The sequence below is a fragment of the Herpailurus yagouaroundi genome, unplaced genomic scaffold (genome assembly GCF_014898765.1).
Source record: "Herpailurus yagouaroundi ecotype Mexico unplaced genomic scaffold, PumYag 139, whole genome shotgun sequence".
In the NCBI taxonomy this organism is placed as follows: domain Eukaryota; kingdom Metazoa; phylum Chordata; class Mammalia; order Carnivora; family Felidae; genus Herpailurus; species Herpailurus yagouaroundi.
In genome coordinates this window covers 19,588,587-19,606,523 of record NW_024412394.1, presented here as the reverse complement: position 1 = coordinate 19,606,523, position 17,937 = coordinate 19,588,587, and the positions used below count along the sequence as shown (strand labels likewise).

General features: G+C 41.1%; 1 long non-coding RNA gene across 1 annotated transcript in view; it reads right to left on the bottom strand.

Moving 5' to 3' along the window:
• Nucleotides 1–1,286: 1,286 nt before the first annotated feature.
• LOC121029598 (uncharacterized) overlaps nt 1,287–17,937 on the bottom strand; it is a 29,854-nt gene continuing 13,203 nt past the window's right edge. Inside the window, exons 3-4 of the long non-coding RNA XR_005789797.1 lie at nt 4,493–4,653; nt 1,287–1,545 (exon numbers count right to left, since the gene is read on the bottom strand). This is a non-coding gene — a long non-coding RNA (uncharacterized LOC121029598). The remainder of the gene's footprint in view (nt 1,546–4,492; nt 4,654–17,937) is intronic.

The window sequence follows — 17,937 nt, the reverse complement described above, 5'->3', positions numbered from 1 at the left end:
AATAACCATGTTACTATTATTATTCCCATTTTAAGAATGAAATGGAGGGGCCCCTGGGTGGCTCAGTTGGTTGAGTGTCCGACTTGGGCTCAGGTCATGATCTTGCAGTTCATGAGTTTGAGCCCCGCGTCGGGCTCTGTGCTGACAGCTCAGAGCCTGAAGCCTGCTTCGGATTCTGTGTCTCCCTCTCTCTCTGACCCTCCCCTGCTCATGCGCTCTCTCTCTCTCTCTCTCTCTCTCTCTCTCTCTCTCTCTCTCTCAAAACTAAATAAATAAATAAACACTAAAAAAAAATTTTTTTAAGAATGAAGTGGAGGTGTAAAGAGATAGTAAGCTGCCCAGGTCATAGGGCTTGAAACCAAGAAAACTAGAATGCAAATCCTGGATCTGGCTCCAGGGTCCTCATTCATAGAGCATTTCAGAACAGCATCCAGTGCAAACATGCAAAGGGGGCCTACATGCAATATAGAAGGATGCAAAATAAGAATAACATCCAGAGGATCAAGAGGATGTCGGTCATGAGGCATGAGCATTCTGTTCCACTCTGCTATCAACTTCCAACAGGATTCATCAGCTAGTTGGCTTTTATTGATATGAATCTGCCCTTTAAATCCCAATCATGACTAGACAAATGGATGAAAATACTGTTCTCTGGACTCTGAAGTTCAGTTTCAGACCTTGGACCCATAATGACTTTACTAAAGAGTGGGTCCCCACTGGGGCCAAGACAGGGCAGCCGCTCTATCTCAGCAGTGGCCTCAGTGCCACTGATAAGACATTCCATATTCTCCAGCTGGTTTTTGTTACCTGATAGGGAAATCAAGACAGGTGATTGGGAAATATGTATCTATGATCAAAAACATGTTATGCAGTGATTGGAATTAATTTCTGACATGTGAGTTCACCCTTAGTAAGCTAACAGAAGGTTCATTGGACTGGCTGGGCATGCGAAGGTCACACTGATGCCCAGTCTGGTTAGAAGCTGGAGGATCCTAGGAGAACTCCAAATGTTTCCTCCCCTAGCCTATTTTCACCCTCAAGCCTCTGAACACACATCCTATTGATTGCTTCTTGCTTCACCAAGATTCCAGAATCCTTATTTCTGACATTAGTCCAGGACCCTGCCTTCAGTTCCTCACGGCCTCCTTTGCTTGAATGCCCACTGTTAGTGTTCTTGAACTTGAGCCACACCTCACTGTACATAAATTCAGAAACTGGACTTCTTTTTTGACATTGCATACCCAGAAGGAAGAAATATTGTTGAAAGAAATAAAAGAACTTTGGCATCAGACTGATTGGACTTTAATTCAAGCCCCACATTCACTAGCCATGTAGACTTTGACTTCTCATCTTGAGAACAACATTTTTTGCCCCTGTGAAAATGGGGGAAATACCTCTTATCCTGCTCACTTGTTGGGACTAAATGAAACAGTGAATGAGCAAAGGTCTGTGGCAGTGCTGAGACATTTTAGGCTCTCGGTCTTCTTGGCCTCTTTTCTCAGAGCTGCTCGCATATTTTCTAGACCAGGGGTCCGCAAACCATTTCTGTGAGGGTCCAGCAAGTTAATATTTTAAACTTTTCTGGACAAACTCATTCACAGCTGATCACTCAGGCCAGTAAAACTTATTAGCTATGTAAATTTGGACTAGAGTCGTACATGAGTTTGGCATTCCACAATCAAACTACAACCCAATACTATAATTCAGTCACTATGAAGGCTTCTCACTCTTTCTGTCTCTTACAAGTCTTAGGCACAAATATAAATTAAGCAGTTCCTTTGTACCTCATTCTGCTTTTAATTTAGAGGACAACCCCACAATGGCTCTAGGATGGCATCAATTATCCTCAAATCAGGCCAGCTTTACAGTCTCAGGAGTGAATTGCTGGTATATAAGTTTTCTACTACTCACAGAATGACTCCTTTTGTGACAACCTGGGGGGCGGGGGAAGCTACTCTGGGCATATTTTAATCACGAATTCAAACTGGCCAGAAAAACAGTCAGAGAAAAGGAAGCGTGCCTATATGCCTCATAAGATTTATACAAACTTGTACAAAGAAAACAGAGATCACAGAAGAGCGTGACTTGACTTTTCACCTTTAAAGAAGCGGCACATAAGAAAGTCTGGTTGCGCAATGCCTCCTTGAGGCTCAGCTAAAAAGTAACCCTAGCTGGCCTGAGATCAGCAGCAACCACCACAGCATTTCTTCCTTCCTTCCTGGTTATACAATTCATCATGCTTAGTGAATAGCCCTGGAGATACCACTGCAGCAAAGAAAAAAAGGGATATCTTAAGTTAAATTTTTTTTAATGTTCATTTTATTTTTGAGAGAGAGAGAGCACAAGTGCGGCAGGGACAGAAAGAGAGGGGAACAAAGAATGCAAAGCAGGCTCTGTGCTGCCAGCATGAGCCCGATGTGGAGCTCCAACTCATGAACTGTGAGATCATGACCTGAACCGAAGTCAGACGCTCAACTGATGGAGCCCCCCAGGCACCCCATCTTAGGATTAAGATAATGATAAATAAGAAGCAGTGTGAGTGGTCTCATAGAAAGGATCTGCCAAGCACCTTCTCAACACAGTGTAACCTCTGAAACATTCCCTCAAGATAGGTTGTCCCCATTTTGCATTTAAAGATACTAAGGCTCAGAGAGTTTAGACTTCTGCCCAAATTTCATCTAAACGGCAGGTAATCAAACTGGACTTGAAATCCTCTATTTCTCAGCTCGAGATGATAACTCTGCTTGTACCACACCAGGATGCCCCTTTCAGAGACTAGGAAAATAATTATAGCATTTATATATATGGGAAATCCTGCCCTCTCTTTACTTTGTTTTCTAATTAGAACTGATTTTATTTGATCACCAGCCTTGAAAACAGTGTCCTTAATTCAATTGTGCCTAATACATTTCTGTTTAAATAACCATTTCAGCTACATTGTGGGTTATACAGGCTTTTCTGAACTAGCCTGAAAATCTATTCACCCTTTAATTGCTGAGGAAACTCATTTATCAATATATATTTAGAGTAATGTTCAATTATGTATTATGGATTTCCAATGTCAATGAGTAAATATTGCCAGAGTGTTATGTAAGTTGTTAAAATTTCTGCATTACATTTACATCCACCCATTTTTATTAGACTTCTAAGCGTTCTGAAGGGCTGTGGCTTATGATTAGGAAAGATGGGACAGAAAATAGAGATAGATGTAAATCTTAGCCTTGGTTATACCTGGGAATCATCTGGAGAGCTTTAAAATGTGCAATGTCTGGGTCTAATGCTTAGAGATTCTGATAGTATTTGAGTTGGAGCCTTGGTATCAGGTAACATGCTTCCTGGGTAATTCTGACAAACAGCCAAGACTGAGAAGGAATGAAAAAGAAACAACAATTAAAAATATCCCATAGGAAAAAAAATTACCCCATAGAATGTGCAACACCAAGAGTGAACCCTAATGTAAAGTATGGACTTAGGGTACTTAACCATGTGTCAGTGTAGGTTTATCAACTGTAGCAAACGCACCACTCTGGTTGGGGTTGGTCAAGGGAGAGGTAGGCATGTGTGGGAGCAGGAAGCATAAGGAAAATCCCTCTACCTTCCTCTCAGTGTTGTTGTGAGCCTGACTAAAATTGCTCTAAAGGAAAAGTCTTTAATTTTTAAAAGCATACAAAATAAATATTTTAAAAAGAAAAAAAAGGATTTCTTCTTTAATTTGGTTACAGGAAATGTAAATATATATGGAAATGTGACTAGGAAAATATTTAGTGAAGATAATAATTTAAACAGTTCTTTTAATTTTAAAGACTTTTACGTGACACATGAAAGCCCACTTTTAAAAAGTCGTGCCTACCATGTGCCTCAACATTTCTAAGTGCCTTACACCTGCTATTTCAAGTAGCCAAAATCATACCTAAAGAAAAATGTATGCTTGTAAGTGTATATATTGGCAAATAAGGAAAATTGAAAATAAACGGATCTAGCACAAAATTCAAGAAACCAAAAAATAACAAAGAAAATCAAAGAAAAAAGGTAAGAAAGGAAGGAAATAAGGAAGATAAAGGCAGAAACCAACCAAATGAAAAATTGAAAGAAAAAACGAATAGCAATTAAAAATAAAAGTCAAATATGCTCAGTTGATCTCAGGGTTGTGAGCCCCATGCTGGGTGTGGAGCCTTCTTAAAATAAATAAATATATATCTTAAAAAAAATAAAAAGTTGGGAAGAAATAAAATTACTAAATCTAACCTGGCAAACGATCACACCAAAAGAGATAATGTATAAGTAACATTATGGATAAAAAAGAGTCTATAGTTATAAATGAAGTAGGGAATAAAACCACTTGAAGAGCATACTAGTCAGTAAGCTTAAAAATCTATATAACTTTTTCAGAGTTTTCTAGAGAAACGCAAATTAAGATTCGTTCAAAAAGACTTAGGATACTTGACTAGTATAATAACCAGAAGAGAAAACAAAGAGGAAGCTAATCATTTACCTTGAATAAGAACATCTTTTTCAAAATGAGAGATGTGTTTTTTCCCTCTTTCTCTCGTAGGAAGGAGACTTCCTAGAAGTCCCACATCCTGCTTCTGCTGCCATCTCATTAGCCAGAATGTAGTCACATGGCCAAGGGGATTTGAAAAAGGTTGTCTTTACCTGGAAAAGGAAAAGGAAGGGTGGAACAGAAGGACAAAGTCATATTCAGAGGTGGCTAGAAATATCTCCTATTAAGCAGCAACAATCAACTAGATAAACTAATGGAAAAAAAGATATAGTTGTTTTTTTTTTTTAATGTTTATTTATTTTTGAGAGAGAGAGAGAGAGCACGAGCAGGCTAATGGCAGAGAGAGGAGGAGACACAGAGTCTGAAGCACGCTCCAGCCTCTGAGCTATGAGCACACAGCCTGATGTGGGGCTTGAACTCATGACCCATGAGACCAAGTCGGATGCTTAATCGACTGAGCCATCCAGGCGCCCCTATAGTTGGGGTTTTGTTAAGCCATAAAAATAACATGTCCAAGAAATGCATAATCATTATATAAGAAAAAAAAATCAAGTGTGTGTACCTCCAGGCCCAAGGAGACGCCAAAGGTGGCTTTTAGGGAAGGAGTGTGGAGGGAGCTAGGACAGGCTGACGAGGCGGTCACATGTATACATGAAGCCCTGCTGGGCCTTTAACATACTGAGACATATGGTATGTGGACCTCCCTTCACACTTGCTCCAGGCCTGTGTATGTGAAGGACTTATCTGGCCAGGGTGTCAGGATGGGGATTCCTCTTTTATATAATTAGGCCAAGGAAATCCTCATGGTTAAGGTGAATGAGTAGAGAGCTGAAGGACTAAAGAGCAGTCTGCATAGGTCACAAAATGAACATGTGAGGAAATCAAATTTAAAGTAATACAGAAGAAGAAGCAAACAACCCATCCAAACCCAAACCATATTTATGTTTATATCGACGAGAGCCATGTGAGAAATGGTTTTCGAACAACTTCTTTGGAAATCTTGACTATGTCATGATCTAGCTTGCTTCTCAAATGGAATTAAAAACTCCTAGCAACCTCTATGTCCCCTGTGCGATAAGAGCGAATCCGGCAGAGGCCTGAAATGGAATGGCTGAGTGTGCAATGAGGTCAGCAGCTATGTGTGGGGTGAGGGAGAGAGGGCTCCATGACGCTGGGCTATAATTGGCTGGTATAAATGCCAGCAAGCCAGCCTGGCAGCAGCAGGAGAGACTGAACCCAATAATCTGAGTAGCAGAAGTTACATTAGCGTTTCTGCCCATTAGTGACAAGCACATGGTTCTTTATAAAACAAACTTCCAGCACAACAGTGTTGGCATATTGAATGCGCTTATTCTTTCAAAAAGCACACCAGTTAGGAGCACCTGGGTGGATCAGTCTGTTGAGCATTTGTCTCGATTTCGATTTGGTGAGTAACATGTCACTGAGTTCACTGAGTTACAATATTGTCACATAGGTGTATGCAAGCATAGTTTAATTTTTAGAGTTTTAAGAAAATGCTTCATATGATCTCACAGTGGTGGGGTCGAGCCTTGTGTTGGGCTCTACACTGAGCATGAAGCCTGACTGGGATTCTCTCCCTCTCTCTCTCTCTCTCTCTCTGCCCCTCCCCACTCCTCCCAAAATAAATAAATATATATATATACATGTATATATGTATATATATACACACATATACATGTATATATGCACATATATGTGTACACTTATATAGATATATATATATACATATATATATACCAGTTAATTAAACTGTGATTACAATTATGTGGCAGAAGCTATGCAAAAAAAAAGAATGAAAACTGATACAAGTAAAATGATAATAATTGTCCTTGGTTGTCAGGGTAGTTTTTTCTACATTTCTGGGTTTTTTCTTGCATACTCATTAATTTCATATTTGAAAAAATATACTAAGACAATCAATTAAATTTTTAGGACTTATCAGCCTAGTAAGATGGATAATTAGGAGATAAATATATATCTTTTCAATTTTTTAAAAGTTTATTTATTTATTTTGAGAGAGACAGAGACAATGTGAGTGTGGGAAGGGCAGAGAGACAGGCAGAGAGAAAGAATCCCAAGCAGGCCCCACACTGCCAGCGTAGAATCCAGTGTGGGGTTCAAGCTTACAAAACCAAGAGATCATGACCTGAGCTGAAACCAACAGTCAGATGCTTCACCAACTGAGCCACCCAGGCACCCCAGGAGATAAATATATTCAAATCAGTTTAGTCTCAATAATCAATTAGAATGATGATTTGGAAAGAGATATCACAATATATATATTTCACCCAGGAATAAACTTAACAAGAAACATGCAAGATCTATGTTTGTAAAGAAAAAAAAATATATATATATATATTTTATATACATATATATATATATCCATATATATATCTCCATACATATTTATATATATATGGAAAGACATATCTTATTTCCGTGTGAGACACCAAATACTAAAAATGCTATAAGAATCCACATTAGTGAGGGGCGCCTGGGTGGCTCAGTCGGTTAAGCGTCCGACTTCAGCTCTGGTCACGATCTCGCGGTCCATGAGTTCGAGCCCTGTGTTGGGCTCTGAGATGATGGCTCAGAGCCTGGATCCTGCTTCCGATGCTGTGTCTCCCTCTCTCTCTGCCCCTCCCCCGTTCATGCTGTGTCTCTCTCTGTCTCAAAAATAAATAAACGTTAAAAAACAGGTTACTCTTTAAAAAAAGAATCCACATTAGTGGATTAAAATGCAATGTCAGTAAAAAAAAAAAAAAAAATCCAGTTAGGCTTCCTTAGAACCTGACATGGGAATTTTAAATTCATTGTAGAGAAGAAATTTGTTTAAAAAAGAAGGAAAACTAAAGAATAACAAAGAAAAGGGGGCACTTGGAAAAGGGGGCACCTGGGTGGCTCAGTCAGTTAAGCGTCTGACTTCGGCTCAGGTCATGATCTCGCAGTCTGTGAGTTCGAGCCCTGCGTCAAGCTCTGTGCTGACAGCTCAGAGCCTGGAGCCTGTTTCAGATTCTGTGTCTCCCTCTCTCTCTCTGACGCTCCCCATTCATGCTCTGTCTCTCTCTTTCTCAAAAATAAATAAACGTTAAAAAAAAAAAAAAGAATAACAAGGAAAGGGGTGCCTGGCTGGCTCAGTCAGTTAAGTGCTGACTTCGGCTCAGGTCATGATCTCATGGTCCATGGGTTCAAGCCCGTGTGGCGCTCTGTGCTGATAGCTCAGAGCCTGGAGACTGCTTCGGATTCTGTGTCTCCCTCTTTTTCTGCCCCTCCCCCACTCCCACTCTGTCTCTCTCTCTCTCTCTCAAAAATAAATAGACGTTAAAAAAAAAGAATAACAAGGAAAGAGTTGTCTTTCTAAAAGTCCTGTGAAACTGCAGAAATTAAAACAGAAAATAAAGAAAGAGGTGAAAGAAAGAGACCAGACTGTGTGAGATTGATTATCTGATACAGGGGGTATTTCAAATCCAGGAGTGACAATGGCCTGCTCCATGAATAGTGCTGAGAATCGTATTTCAGAAGCAAAAGAAACAAAGTAAGAGTTCTACTTCAAGAGTTCCTCTCTTCAATTCTGACTGGAAAGATTAATGAATGACAAGTCTATCCAAGTAGTAGATGGAAAAACCAGTGACTATTTTATAATCTTGGTATAAGTTACTTTCTTAAGTAAAAAGAAAATTCAGAAGTCATGAAAGAAAATTGTAGCATAAATTGTAGACAAAAGATTAATATAATATGGTAAGCAACCACATAACTAAAGGGGCAAATCCAAAGGAGAAATGCTTAAGTCCAATAAACATATGAAGAGACATTCATCTTCATACATTCATTATGACATGCAAACTAAAGCATCATTGGGATCCATGTCTCTTACATTAGATCGGTTAACATTGAAAAGATTGATAATACCCAGTAGTTGCAAGGTGGTGGGGAAGAGGTATTTCTATATGTGATGGTGGGAATGTAATTTGGTGAGCCTTGTGGGGGTCAATTTGAGAATAAATATTTAAATAACCCAGGAATTCCACATCTAGAAGTCCATTCTACAAAACAACCTAACCATGGGTATGTACACAAAGTGTTACCTATAAAACTGAAAAATTAGAATCAACTGAATGTGTTCCTGTAAAAAATTGGTGAGATGAATTCTGACTTAACCACGCTAGAGGATGCAATGCAGTGTCAATAAGGATGAAATAGTTCTGCGTGTACCAATGATGAAAAAAGCTTGTGACATGTCACTGAATTATGATATTGTCACACAGGTGTATGCAAGGATGGTTTAATTTGAGTTTTAAGAAAATTCTTCATGTTATGTAGGGAATGGAGGAGTTTTAAGTTTTATTTTATGACCTTTTATATTGTTTCAAATGTTATTAGTCTTATGTTTTTAAAACACTTGATTTAGCTGCAGTATTCAAAATTAAGTATCTATCAGTCCAGGTGTCCAACTTTCCTGCCCTCACTGGGGTCCAAGCTACTCATCACCTATCCTCGGTGTATAAAATTTCCCTGGAGGAGCACCTGAGTGGCTCGGTCAGTTAAGCCTCCAACTCTTGATTTTGTTTAGTTCATCATCTCTCATGAGATCAAACCCCAGAATTGGGCTCTACACTGACAGCACAGAGCCTGCTTGGGATTTTCTCTCTCCCTCTATGCTCCTCCCCTGCTTGCTTGCTCTCTCTCTCTCTCTCTCTCTCTCTCTCTCTCTCTCTCTCTCAAAAAAAAAATGAGCTTTAAAAAAAAGTTCCCTGGGGCATGCCTGGGTGGCTCAGTTGATTAAGCATCCAACTTCGGCTCAGGTCATGATCTCACAATTTGTGAGTTCAAGCCCCGCATCGGGCTCTGTGCTGATAGCTCAGAGCCTGGAGCCTGCTTCGGATTCTGTCTCCTTTTCTCTCTGCCCTCCCATGCTCATGTTCTGTCTCTCTCTGTCTCTCAATAATAAATAAATGTTTTTTTTTTAAAAAGTTTCCTGGACAGTGTGGAAGTTCCTCAAAAAATTAAAAATAGACCTACCCTATGACCCAGCAATAGCACTGCTAGGAATTTACCCAAGGGATACTGGAGTGCTGATGCATTGGGGCACTTGTACCCTAATGTTTATAGCAGCACTCTCAACAATAGCCAAATTATGGAAATAGCCTAAATGTCCATCAACTGATGAATGGATAAAGAAATTGTGGTTTATATACACAATGGAGTACTACGTGGCAATGAGAAAGAATGAAATATGGCCCTTTGTAGCAACATGGATGGAACTGGAGAGTGTGATGCTAAGTGAAATAAGCCATACAGAGAAAGACAGATACCATATGGTTTCACTCTTATGTGGATCCTGAGAAACTTAACAGAAACCCATGGGGGAGGAGAAGGAAAAAAAAAAAGAGGTTAGAGTGGGAGAGAGCCAAAGCATAAGAGACTCTTAAAAACTGAGAACAAACTGAGGGTTGATGGGGGGGTGAGAGGGAAGGGAGGGTGGGTGATGGGCATTGAGGAGGGCACCTTTTGGGATGAGCACTGGGTGTTGTATGGAAACCAATTTGACAATAAACTTCAAATATTGAAAACAAATTTAAAAAAATAAAAATAATAAAAAAAAGTTCCCTGGAAAGATTTTAGAAAACAGTGATGCCTGTTCTCCATCTCAGAACAAGTAAGTCAGAATCTCAGGGGTAGGACTGAGGCACCCAATGCATGGTCTGCAGACCAGCAGTATCAACAGGATCTGACAGCCTGTTAGAAATGCAGACTCTCAGGCCCCACCCGAGACCTACTCCATCAAAGTGTGCATCTTGAATCACACCTCCCAGGGAATTCATTTGCAAATTAGGTTGGGAAATGCTGACTATTCCATTTAGTGACCCAGGGTAAGTTACTTAATGTCTGGAGACTCCACTTTTCTTGACTGTAAAATAGAGGGAAATGATATCTCTGAAAGCTAAATGGGCTTATGTGTGTAAAGTGTCCAGGGCCCCACCAGGCATGTAGTAGGGACCCAGTGAATGGTACCTTTTGCATGCTGGTTACTTCCAGCTTTGCACCTCAAAAGTGGATGGCTCACCCACCCGACCTCCACTGACCACCTCACCAGAAAATCCTGTGCTCTGCATTCTCTCTGTGAGACATACAGACCAATCATCAGGGTACACGAGGTGGTGGCTACTCTCCAGCACACCCATGTGCTTCTGCTCCCACAGGTTCAGCTGTGTGTTTACCAAGAGGCAGCTGGGTGTGTTCCCAAACCTGTTTATGCCAGTAGCACTTGTTATTGAATTACATAATTTAATTAAACATTATGTAAACCAATGAAATAGGAGTCCAAAAAGTAAACTGTTCCCATGAAATGCTACATTGAAGGCTTTCAAAAGACCCAATAAATGCAAGTATCTAAAAATGCACGTGGATGAGACAACTGTAGAAGACAAGAGAAAAGAAGTCATATGCATGTACAATTATATTCAGGTTGCTTGGCAAGGTTTGAAAATTTTTCTGTCCAACATAAGGAAACCAAAATTGAATTCACAATTGACGTTTTGTGTGTGTATTTAAGAAAGGTCCATCTACCTGTGCTCACACAGAAGGCCTTGGCTCTATGTCAAAAGATTGGGGATGAGTATCTCTATGTGTCAAGTTAAAATAAAGTATCTCCAATATGGGTAGGCATCTCTTGGAAAGATTTCCCATGTGTTCTGGTCACAGAAGGCTTGGCACTCTGCAGGGCCCAAAGAGAATTTGTCTCTGCCATCGCCTCTAATGTACACACTGAGTGGGCTGATTCTTTCCTGTCCTTATATGAAGCCTCAAGCAGCCCTCCCAGTCACTCTGGGTGTGAAATGTCCTGAGATCACCTTTGGTCTTAAGGAAAGCCTTGTTTTAGTAATTAGAATAATCAGTTTAGTTTAATAACAAAATTCCATATTTTCCCCCTCCCTGAGCTGAGGGTTGATTTAGGCCACGAAACCCAAGGTCTTGGGAGTCAGGGACACAGGGGCCATTAGGAAAGGTGGATGTCCGTCCTCTTTCAGTGCCTCCCCTTACTAGCTGCCTTTCCATCCCCTCCAAGGTTGGGCCTGGGACAAGTGGGTTAAGACAAAGGGCACAGTCTTCCATGGATAATACCTCCGTGACCTGGCATGGCTGCCCATTGGTCTTGAGTGTACAGGGTTGAGTCTCTCATGAGGTATTCTCCCCATTGCGAATCCCCACTGAAAACCACATGATGAAAGCGATCATTCCTCTGCCTGCCTGCTCTCACTGCCTACACTCAACCCTCAGGCTGCTAGTCTGAGGAACTCTCCAGAAGGCCCTTTCTTGGTGGTCCTTCTTAAGAAGACTCTAGGCCAGCTCCCTCACATGAATCCAAACAAACCAGAAAAACTCACCTCCTTGTCCCAATGTTGGTGAAAGAACAGCTTAGACTTCTAGCCATAAGAGCTTGTCAACACCTAGGGTCTCCAAGTGCAGTTGTACAGATTATACACATTGTCATCTGTGTGGATGGCACCTTACAGTTGTGCAGTGTACCATCTGAACAGTCATCCTCAGAGTCACTAGCTCACTGAAACCCAGAGAATACACATCAAGCTTAGATGACTGCCTCAAAGCCTTTTTCGCTTGGATTGGGAAGTGATAAAGCACACCTCTCCCCCTACTAAATTAAAGGGGAAATGTCACAGCTCTCCAAGAACTTTCTCCATAAGAATCCTCTCTCTTTGATCCTCTTTACTCTCCTCTTCAACTTCCTAGCCCCATCTTAAATTACTTCTAAGGGTCACAAAAACAGAATTTTTTTGACCACCTGGTTTACATAGGATACTTTGGAGTATGAGTTTATTGTTTGTTCTTATACCTTCCTTCAAACAGGACAGAAATTGCTCTTGTTACACCTTTAATTGACTTTTAAAACTAATTGACCAAGAGAGTGCCTGGGTGGCTCAGTCAGCTAAGCATCCAACTTTAGCCCAGGTCATGATCTCATGGGCCCTGAGTTTGAGGCCCCATTTCAGATCCTCTGTCCCCTGTCTCTCTGCCCCTCTCTTGCTTACTGTGTTGTGTGTGTGTGTGTGTGTGTGTGTGTGTGTGTGTGTGTGTGTCTCAAAAATAAGTAAACATTTTGGGTGCCTGGTGGCTCAGTTGGTTAAGCGCCCAACTTTAGCTCAGGTCATGATGTCACAGGTCATGAGTTGGAGCCCTCACTTTGGATCCTCTGTCCCCTTGTCTCTCTGCCCCTCTGTCACTTGCGTGTGCTCTCTCTCTCTCTCTCAAAAATAAGTAAACACTTGGGGCACCTGGGCGGCTCAGTCAGTGAAGCACCCAACTTCAGCTCAAGTCATGATCTCACAGTTCGTGGGTTTGAGCCCCACATTGGGATCTGTGCTGACAGCTCAGAGCCTGGAGCCTGCTTCAGATTCTGTGTCTCCCTCTCTCTCTGCCCCTCCCCCACTGGCACTCTGTCTCTCTCTCAAAAGTAAAAAATAAACATTAAAAAAAAATTTAATAAGTTAACATTTAAAGAAAAAACAAAACAATAATTGACCAACTGTGGACCCAATGGCTGTTGTACATGGAAACACTTTATGCAGGAGGATGTGCCAACAGAAGGGAATCAGGCATTCAGTGAACTTTCACAGAAAGGCTTTTTTCCATGAGCACAATTTACATTAGCCTTGAAACATCTGCCAGACCAAATCTAAGTGGAAGGGTACGGGAGCCAGAGAGGGGTCCTATTGGTGGAGAGATTGACATTGAATATCCATATTCACTCAAATTATGTTATCATGTCTGTGAAAACTTGGTCTGGCAAACATCAAAAAGACACAAGAACGGGATAATCTTAGCCTCTTTTCCTGCTTTAGAAGTTAGAATGATGGGGCGCCTGGGTGGCGCAGTCGGTTAAGCGTCCGACTTCAGCCAGGTCACAATCTCGCGGTCCGTGAGTTCGAGCCCCGCGTCAGGCTCTGGGCTGATGGCTCAGAGCCTGGAGCCTGTTTCCGATTCTGTGTCTCCCTCTCTCTCTGCCCCTCCCCTGTTCATGCTCTGTCTCTCTCTGTCCCAAAAATAAATAAAAAACGTTGAATTAAAAAAAAAAGTTAGAATGATTGTTTAAGAGATGTCAGGTGAAATATTTCCTAATTTGTGTCATGAAACAGCCTTAAACCCTATCAAAAGACTATGGCTGTGGGGCGCCTGGGTGGCTCAGTCGGTAGAGCATCTGACTTCAGCTCAGGTTGTGATCCCACAGTTTGTGAGTTTGAGCCCCATATCTGGCTCGCTGCTGTCAGTGTGGAGCTCACTTCTGATTCTCTGTCTCCCTCTCTCTCTGCACCTCCCCCCCCCCACTCAAAAATAATAAAAATAAATTAAAAAGACTATGGCCTTAAGTCCCAGAGGATGATACACTGCTCAAGAATGCAGTTGCTGAAGCCATGAGAGGTAGCCCTCCAGGTCCACACTCATGGGCTCAGCCATGTTTTCCACAGCAGAGGACTAAGCTAGCATGGTCTTGATGGGTGTCACCCCAGTCCCATGCTTCTCCAGACCTAGCCTTTGCCATTATGAGATCAAAACTGAGGCCAGACCCCCACTTCCCTCCTGCTGAGTTCTTCTTTGGGACCTTGTCATTGGGTCAGCCTTGTACGTTACAGTTTTCAAGGTCAGCACTGAAAGAAGCAAATTTCCTTCAAGCCCCTTTAACCGCAGTGAAACTATGTGGCCATTAGGTGGATAGGATGCCTTGTTAATGACCCTGATGCCCAAAGACACTGCAGAGTAGGAGTTGCAAAACATGTGTTTTTTGTTTTGTTGCCATGGGCAATGTTGAAAACAAATTAGTTACCAACATTTAGAGATTAGGATATATCACATGAAAAGGTGATTTTTTTTCTTGTCTTGAAATTAGAATATCTCTCAACATACTGGGCCTAAATTCCTAAATGGCAACAGATAACTAAAACATTGTTTCCTGATACCCTGTGATAATAAACACATTTGATCTCTGAGGTTCACGGGTTCAAGCCCTGCATCGGGCTCTATGCTGACAGGTCAGAGCCTGGAGCCTGCTTTGGATTCTGTGTCTCCCCTCTCTCTGCCCCTCCCCCATTCACTCTCTCTCTCTCTGTCTCTCAAAAGGAAAAAAATAAACATTAAAAAATTTTTTTAAATAAATAAATAAAAAGTTTATCCTAAAAGTAAAAGCTAAGGGCACCTGAGTGGCACAGTCAGTTAAGCAACTGACTCTTGATTTTGGCTCATGTCATGATCCCACGATTCGTGAGTTTGAGCCCCACTTCAGCACAGAGCCTGCTTGGGATTCTCTCTCTCCCTCTGTCTCAAAATAAACAAATAAACTTAAAAAAAAGTAAAAGCTACACTTGAAATTCTCTTTAAGGTCTTATGAATTGCACTGCAATTTCCTCTGCCCATTGGAGAAACACATTTTAATGGAGTCCTTTACCTGACTCACCCAGAAAATACCTCCAAAGCCTTCAGGACCATGCCAAACATGATCTGCTGTGCTGAAACGTCACCAGCTTCTTGGGGCTGCTTCCCTGTGCTTCCATTATACCTAAGTCTAGTTAGTCTTTTTCCGATGATGTAACCATCATTCATCTCCCCAACCGGACTGTGAGCAATTTGAGAAAAAAAAAAAAAAAAAAAAAAAAAGGTAATAATTTACAGGGCATTCCTAGCAGCTGAGCTATAATGTCCGATTAATGCTTATTTAATAGTGCATCATCCTTCAGGTCTCAGATTAGTTATCGTTTCTATGAAGAAAACTTCCAACCTTTCCTGACACAACTGACTTTACCAGAACCCCTGTTATCCCTCTCCAAATATGGCCAACTTCTCATTCACAGCACCTGTTACAATGGTAGTTCATTGTTTGGTGGGAATTATTTGTTTGTCAGGGCCTTCCGCACCAGATTCGTGAGGCTGAGCCTATGTCTTCTGGTTCCTCAGTGTATTCACCCATCTGCCTAGTACAGTGCCCAGCAGCTATTCTCAAGTGGTTGCATGGCCCATGCATAGTCATCAGGGTCATGACTATCCAGCATAACAGTTCTGCCACTGCCCTCGTGCTCCTGTCTGCTGTCACCATCTGTAAGTCCCAGGAGAAAGGGCCCCTGCCTTCTTTTGCTCACCATTATGGCTCCAGTCCAATGCCTAGTTCAATGTCTGTGTCTGGAGCACCACATATGCCTATCCCTTGCTCCAGTCACTACCTCAGCCCCCAGTTCTGTGCAAACTTTCACCTACATTGTGCAGGTAAAATCTGTCAGTACCTCACTGGCCCAAGGTGTGGAATCCTGGGAGAACCCACTTGACTCACAAGAATACACAAGCCAGAAGCCAGGGTGTTAGTGCCTGTGGGGCCACTCTTGGTCAGTGGACAGTTATATGAGATCCATTTCAGAAAGCTTCTCAAGAGATCCAGGGGGCTGAGGCACAGCAGCCCACGGTGCTAGGCAACTTCTTAATGCATCCTTGTGCTGTCTTTCTCTCTGTTCTTTTTCAGTCCTCTGGCCTCTCACTCTTCCCTGCGATCACTTCCCAAATACACCTCCCATTGAGGTATATAGGCTCTGCTCTCAGGGAAATCCAGGGCAACATATGATGCAACAATTTGTTGTTGAATGAATGAATGACCCAGTGAATGAACAAGACCTTAACCATTGTGGATGCATGGGCATAACTGGGTCTCCAAAAATATCATGAATGATCATTTGCATTCATTACCACTCCTAGGAATAGAATTACCTCCAACAGATAGAAGATGTTATCCCAAAGAATATCTTTAAAAGAATAGACTCATTAAAAAGCAAGAAGGGACTAGTTGGTGGTTGCCAAGGACTGGAGGGAGGGGGGGATAGGGAGTTATTTTTAATGGAATTAAAATTATTTTAAGGGCACCTGGATGGCTCAGTCGGTTAAGTGCCCAACTTTGGCTCAGGTCATAATCTCACTGCTTGTGAGTTCAAGCCCCACGTCGGGCTCTGTGCTGATGGCTCAAAGCCTGGAGCTTGCTTTGGATTCTCTGTCTCCCCCATCTCTGCCTCTTCCCTGCTTTCTCTCACTCTCTTTCCCTCTCAAAAATAAATAAACCTTAAAAATTAAAAAAATAAAAATAAAATTATTTTAGAAGAATTAACAGAATTTCAGTTTGGAAGATGAAAAAGTTCCGGAGATGGCGGGAGGTGATGGCTGCACCACAGTGCGAAGATACTCAACACCACTAAAATGTACACCTAAAAATGGTTAAAATGATGCATTTTGTTATGGATACTTTACCATAATAAATAATTATAATAAAAACTATAAGTATAATAAGATTATAATGATAAAAAACACATTGGACACTAACAAATAGTAGGAAATAAACACCAATGTTGCTACCTGTGATATGGGAGTGGGATTTTAGAATATACAGTCTTTAGTTTCCAATTTTCTCCACTGCTATTCTACTGCATTCCTCACCTGACAGTGGTGATGACCGTGCTATTCTTCTTGAGATGGCCCCAAAACATTAATATACATATTTTAGCTAACATTAAATTCTGAGTACAAAAGGAGACTTATTAACTAGCCTGCTTGTCTTTAATGATGATAATTTAATGATGATAATGGAAAAATTTTTGTTTTGTTCTCTTCCATTTCATTTTTGTTAGGACTTAATTTTGACAGGAGGTAAAAATGAGACTAACCCCTGGTATGGCTTGCTTTTCTAAAGGATATGCTTGTAACATATATTATACTTTTATATAAAACATGAACATTAAACAAAGTAGTGCTTTCACTTTTTATGAAAATAAAGCTAACCCTCATTAATTACCTCCTTAATCTCCTTATCACTTCCCATTATTATTATTATTGTATATTTTGTTATCATTGATTCTCCATTAACATCCGTGTTCCTTTTTTAAGGTGATCACACTTTCCTTCTCCACAATTTTGGGTTTAACTAAGACCATTTACCCCCAAACTTAGTGATCAGTGTGTGCATTCCATATGCATTCTGCTACTGCTAGGTGACAGGATTCTGGGATTTCAACCCACTTTCATCACAGCCACCATTTCTGTTCTGGAGCAAGTTGCTGTATCTCGCTTCCGACCGACTTTTCAGAAATAGTATAAGACCACATAAGAAAAGTTGGAAGTCCCTAGGAATTCCTATATGTGTTTTCTAAGGTTATTCTGTGGAACACTTGTGCCACAGGGTAGTCCCATGAAAATAGGTTTTGATCAAATATATATGAGAAAAGGCTACATGTTTATTCTCCTTTTAGAGACTAACAATGCACAATAAGTGTTTTAAAGCATCTAAGAAGTCCTTCACTAGAAGGAAGGAAGGAAGGAAAGAAGGAAGGAAGGAAGGAAGGAAGGAAGGAAGGAAGGAAGGAAGGAAGGAAGGAAGG